This window comes from Orycteropus afer, unplaced genomic scaffold (assembly GCF_000298275.1).
Source record: "Orycteropus afer afer isolate SDZICR_OR568_19922 unplaced genomic scaffold, OryAfe1.0 scaffold00007, whole genome shotgun sequence".
In the NCBI taxonomy this organism is placed as follows: Eukaryota; Metazoa; Chordata; class Mammalia; order Tubulidentata; family Orycteropodidae; genus Orycteropus; species Orycteropus afer.
The window spans coordinates 23,903,136-23,909,867 of record NW_006921594.1 but is presented as its reverse complement, the minus strand read 5'-3'; positions in this window follow the sequence as shown (position 1 = coordinate 23,909,867).

The following is a 6,732-nucleotide window of genomic DNA, read 5'->3' as shown; positions in this document are numbered from 1 at the left end:
TAAAAAAGTATAGAACCAATTTCTTAGCATGGTCATACAATGTCTATTACACCATCTTGTACTTGCTGACAAGAATTTGCATACAAAATTGAAGGCTGTTTTGTCTCCTGCAAAGAGCATGATACATTTCCTCAGAGGATAGTTTCTAAGTCATTGCATTCTCTTCAGTGATTCTTTTGAAGAAATTGTTACCAAGTACATGCCGTTATTTCCAAACCAATGTATGGTGTCTCCCCCACGGCCAGATCCTTATTTCATTTCTAAAACATGTGCAAATATGTCTTTTTTTTTAACCTCTACAATAGTAATAAAGTCAATAACTTATAGCTTAATATTTGTTCTTCCTTGAGTGTTCTTAAAATTAGTCAGACTGTTAAAACCTAACCTTATTCTAAAGACACTAGTATAAAAGAGCAAGATAATGGAGACACTCAATTGATCTGATTGTATAAGGAAACTACTTGTTTAGAAAAGAGATTTTACAAACTTTGCTTTCTAATAGATAGGCATTTTGAAAGTACAGAAATAATCATCTGAAATGACAAAGCATTTCCAAGAGTTCTCTCTGTGGTTATTTTTCTCTTGGGGAGTTTTTGTGCCAAAGAAATGGATACAGGATCTATTTACCTTTAACCTAGATGCCTATTAACCACAGGCACCCATAATTATATCCACATGTATTTAGAGACAATGGTGTTGCCAAATTTCTCTTGAGTCATGGAGTAATGTTTAAGAACACAAACTCTCTTTAATCAGACTTCCTGGATATGCAGACCAGCTTTACAACTTACTGTTTTTGTGACCTAGGGCAAGTTACTGACACACTCCTGCTTTGTTTCCCCATCTATAAAACGAATATAATAATAGTATCTACCTCAAAAGTTAAGAAGCCCTGGTGGCAGAGTGGTTAAGTGCTTGGCTGCTAACTGAAAGGTCAGTGGTTCAAACCCTTCAGCTACTCTGTGGGAGAAAGATGTAGCAGTTTGTTTCTGTAAAGATTACAGCCTTGGAAATCCTATGGGCCAGTTCTCCTCTGTCCTATGGGGTCAAAATTGCTCTGAATCAACTCAAAGGCAGCAGGTATCCCAGAAATTGTTGTTGTTGTTGTTGTGTGCTGTCGAGTTGGCCCCGACTCATAGCGACCCCTCCTTGGGTTTCCGAGGCAGTTATCACTACGGAAGTAGGATTGCCCAACCTTCCTTCCGAGGAGTGGCTGGTGGGTTTGAACCGCAGCCGTCTGGTAGGCAGGCAAGTGTCTTAGCCACTATGCTACCAGAGCTCCCCCATCCCAGAAGTTAAGAGATGAAGTTTAAATGAGCAAATATGTTAAAGCCCTCACTTTAACATACCAAACACCAAGCACCACACAAGTGTTTGGTAAACAAATAAAGTAGAACCATTCCCACAATTGGATAAGGAAGGGGTGAAAATTGTTGATCTCTTGAGTCTACATACTTGAGTAAAATTGGATTTCCATCACTTATTCATCAAAACAAAGGCCATAAAACACTTAAATGTGATTGATAAGAATTTCAAAAAATGTTTTCATATTTGTGGAATAAAAGCTAAATCATAAGTCACTAAGCTTGGAATTTTTTCAAAAACATAATGTTTCTTGAATTGTTTATATTATTCTGAAACTGAAATTGTCAATCTCTTTCATGTATTAAATATGGCATAGCTTAAGAATTTTAAGCTATAGCATAGTTTAAAGAACTAACCTACTGCAGATTTTATTTGTAAGATGTATGAAATCACACTTTAAGAAAAAAAAATGCAAGTTAAAGAAAACAAAAGAGAAAAAAATTATAGTAGTTCTCTGTTATGGAAATTAATATTCTTTCCTCAATGTTCTAACTTTTCTTATATTTATATTTTGTCACTTTTTTTTGGCTTATACTATAATAAGTCTTCCTTTTTAATTCTATTAAATTATTATGTCCTTGTAAGCAGGATCTTTCTTATGTATCTTTCATTTCTGTGTACTAAGCATGGAATTTCAATTAATATTAACTAAATGATAATATATTATATTTGTATGTGTTTATGTGTGTGTACTGTGCTATAAATTATATAGGAGCTCTCAATAGAAAAAAAAATACAGTATGTAGACAATTGTACTGGGCTCTTTTTAAGTAGTCAATTTAAGTTAGTATTCTTTGGACCTTTTGAAAGTGTTTATTGTCACTGAGAATGAGAATTTTAGAGCTGGAGATACTCTTATCTCTTCTTCCACATTGCACATAAAGAAACTTAGAATTGCCTTGTTGAAAGACCCCCCCACCAAAAAAAAATTGTGATTATCCATGGTTCACCAAATATATGGATTTGAAGTTAAAACTCATGACAGATACATTACTTTGTGTTCACCAGATACTGTTTCATTTTGTGGAAACACCAATAAGACTATTTTTCATTGAGATGGGGCCCATGTGACTGGGATGTGGGCAGAAACCCATTCAGCCCTGGTCATAAGAACTCAAGTACAAGTGTCCACGTACTGATTTCACATAGGTGACTTTCAGAAGCCATATTTTAAGGAGGAAAGTATTACACAAGGGAAGGAACATGGATTTCTAAGTCATTTCTTGAAAAAGTCTCCAAAGAGAGCTACCAAACAGGTGTCTGACTGTGACATAGGCAAGAATTAAACTTGGACTGAATTAAATCAATTAAGTACCATGCTTTTTTTGTTACTGTAACATGGTCTAATCTATTAAACCTGACAAAGAATTTTCCTGAGTGGTGGTGGTTGTTGTTGTTGTTGTTATTTGCCATTGAGTCGGCCCGACTCATAGCGACCCCTCCTTGGGTTTCCGAGGCAGTATCACTACAGAAGTAGGAATGCCCAACCTTCCTTCCGAGGAGTGGCTGGTGGGTTTGAACCGCCAGCCTTCTGGTTAGCAGTCAAGTGCCTTAGGCACTATGCTACCAGAGATTGTTAGATACTCCCAAATAGTTGGAATTATCACTAATCTCTTTCCATTTTATTGTGTTCCATGACCTTGAGAGTAACAAACAGTTCCTTTATGTTCTTGTGGTTTTATTTATAAGAATATCAGAATTTATATGAGGGGTATAATCTTATGAAAAAAAAATCCATATCATTTTTTTACCAGGTATTTTTTTCAAAACTATGTTATTTTCTAATCATTAGATACTTTTTCCAGTATCTGTGAATGATGAAATACAGTAAATTTCAGACTTCTTTATAAAATTCAACAATTACTTATTTTAGAAAAAAAAAATTATTTCCTCTTCGAAAATCATAAATAAATAATGTTTTCAAAATCACCAAACTTTTTTGACTAAAATATTTTTCAAGTTTAAAAGTTACTTATACTGACATTTTTATTTCAGTATTAAATGATATATGGAATCAATATATTATTGTTCATGTTTTGTGGGCTTTGTCTTTATAGTTCCTTTTTACTGGAATGTAATTGTCCTATGGGTAATGACTAAATGTTACAAAAGAGTGTTAAATATGATTATAAGATACCAGCATATTTCTGGGAAAATACTAATATTGCACACAAACTCACACAGGGAGAGATAATTTAATTTTTATTTCCAAACAAAATCAAGACATAAAAATTGAATATTTAATGGCAATTCTTGCCTTGACAATGTAAAATTATTTCCTAAGTTATTCTATTGACAAATGGGAAGAAACAAATTATATAACCTATAGGTACTCAGCTTGTTAACCAAAAGTTCTGTGGTTCAAACTCACTAGCTTCTTTTCAGGAGAACGATGTTTCCTTAAAGATTATAGGCTTGTAATTCCTAAGGGTACATCTACTTTATCCTGTAAATTTGCTGTAAGTCAGAATCAATTCGACAGCAATGGGTTGATATTTTTTTGGTTCTTTTTTTTAATTTCCTATAATACGTTGTTAGGGAGCTCTAGTAGCGTAGTGCCTAAGGCACTTGACTGCTAACCAGAAGGCTGGCGGTTCAAACCCACCAGCCACTCCTCGGAAGGAAGGTTGTATAATCTACTTCCATAGTGATACTGCCTTGCAAACCCAAGGAGGGGTCGCTATGAGTTGAGTCTGACTGGACAGAACATAACAATAACAACAACATAATATGTTGTTAATGAAAAATGCAGAGTCTCTTTTATTTAAGTTAAATTGCAATTTAAATTTAGCAAAATTGATAATAAGTAACATGTTATTACAGAATGGAAAAAGAGATATATGTAGGGGCATTAAGCCTAAAAAAGTAACAAAAAAGAATCATTATATATCAGAGACTATAACAACAGTTAAGATTTATTAAAGATTTACCAGGCAGGTGCTGCTGTACATTCTTTGTAGACAATATATGTTTTCCTTCTCACAAAAATCTAAATTATAGAAAATTTTATTCCAATTTACAACTGAGAAATTGGGAGGTTCCTTGCCCAGGAACCTGTCATGGAAATAGGATTTGAACCCAAAGTTGTGACTCCAGAGTATGTAAGCTGGTAAGCAGAAGCCTGTGTTTAGAGACCTGTTTGATCACTTACAAGATTGGTAGCCTGGCCACACTGTTTACTACTTACATCCTAAATCTTCTTATTCCTCAAATAGGCACAATATTTTCTTTCTCCTTGTAACTCCTGAAACTGTAGTAAAGCTTACTTGAGAAATGATGCTTTATAAAAGGTAGAGTATGAGACTAATGCAGCATTTTTATAAGCAATGTAAAGAGGGACATAGAGTTTTTTATTTAGAGGCGGAAAAAATAAAATATAATCTTGTATGGCTTTGATTATTTCCATTAAGTAGACAAGGCCATAAACTTTAAATGAAGGACAAGTAGTATTGGAAGCCGAAGGGGCATGGAAAAGATTTGGATAAGTTAATATTGGATAATCCCCAGTAGTACTTCTATTTTTACTCCAATTTGATAGTGGGATATTTGCCAGACCATAACAAAGGAAATTCCAAATTATGATTTAGCAGACACTCTAATATTGGCTTCAGTGTCATTTTGCTTTCTGTGTAGCCTGTCAACATCTATACCATCTTATATTAGTGTAATGTGTCAGACATACAATTGCACTTGCTCTGGAAACCAAGATTTCTCCTGAGATCCTGAACATTGCAATGACAACAACATTGGATACGTATACCCACAGAAAAGCGTTTCTTTCTCAGTTTTCTCGTTTTCTTCTTATTTGGCCAAATCAAGAAAATTCAGAAATAAAGCCAGAGGGATGTTAGATTTTGTATTTGTTATTTTGCTTAAGCCTGAATATAAATATGACTGTGATTGTATTTTCAATGCTGTTGTTTAATTAGAACTACCTCACTTCACTTTTTCCATGCAGTAAATTTTAATAGTTGTGATGAAAACAATGGAATAAAGCATTATTATAATTTTTTTGTTGTTTTGGCTCAAAGAAAATACTGTGTGGAAAATAGACAAAGAAAAAAATATGCATATGCCCACCCATAACTGGAAAGTTTTCCTAAGTTATAGTAATTGAAGTCCTGCCTTTGGCTGAAGGCTGTGTATAAATAACCAGCAGAGATAACATAAAAACGGCCTTCCGAGTATACTCTGAGACAGAGGATGTTCAATCAGGTTCCAGTGACTCAAGAACATGTGTTTTACAAGGGAGAAAGCCAAAATACAAACTTTCTTGTAAGTACTACAAGTACCATATGGAAAACTGATCCCATAAACTAAGAAGAAAAACATAATAAAGCAATGAGCTTTGAATCCCATTATGCCAACTAAGGAATATATTCCAGTCTTCTGTCCTCATACCCAGAAAGTATGACTGAGTTCAAGGGAAAGATTGAACTACTGATGCACGTACCATTTTAGGTTCTTTTAGCAAATCTTATACAGACAATTTCTTGTCGATTGTTACTTGAAAAATAAACTAGTTTTCAAAAGAAGAATATCATTACTTTTTTGTGGTATTTTGGGTTAGTGTTTCTGTGTGCTTTCAATAAAGCTGTAGGATGGTAACAAATTGATATTGTTTACGTTGTAGAGGGCCACCCAGCACCATAGTCTCTGTATTTGTGAAATAATTTATTATATTTTTTTATAAATATTTATTTATAGTTTCCATTTATCCAGTCTTTTTTCTTTTTCTTTTTTAAATTGTGCTTTAGGTCCAAATTTACAGAGTAGAATTTGTTTTACATTCAACATTTGTGTACATTTGGTTTCATTCCCCAGTTACCATCCCAACCCTAACCCAGTCTCCTCCTCTCCCTTCCCTTCAACCACCCCTCCCTGTGCCCTTCATAGTTATATACTCCTGTGTGTCCGGCTTTTCCTCCATCTGAATGTGGCCCCTCCAGTGCCCCATGGCCGACTACTCCAAGGGATGTATCTCCGAAGAGTAGGAGGGTGCACCACCCTTGGTTGGGTGGTTTGCATGTATGTCTTATTTACTATTGGGCTCAGAACCAGCCCTTGGGAGTGTGTTTTATCCCAGGTCCAAAGTGTATCTCAGGGTCATAGTCTTGGGGGTCCCACCAGACTCCATCCAACCAGTAATTCTGATCATTATTGTGTTTTTGGATTTGTTCCATATTTTTCCTACTGCTCTATCCAGGATCTCTAGTTTTGACCCATTCCCAAGTGGTTGGCATTGGTAGCCAGGCACCATCTAGTTCTTCTGGTCTCAAGGTCCATCATGTCCTAGGGCTGATGTTTCCAAATGCCTTTTTTTTTTTTTTTTTCCCATTCCCAAGTGGTTGGCATTGGTAGCCAGGC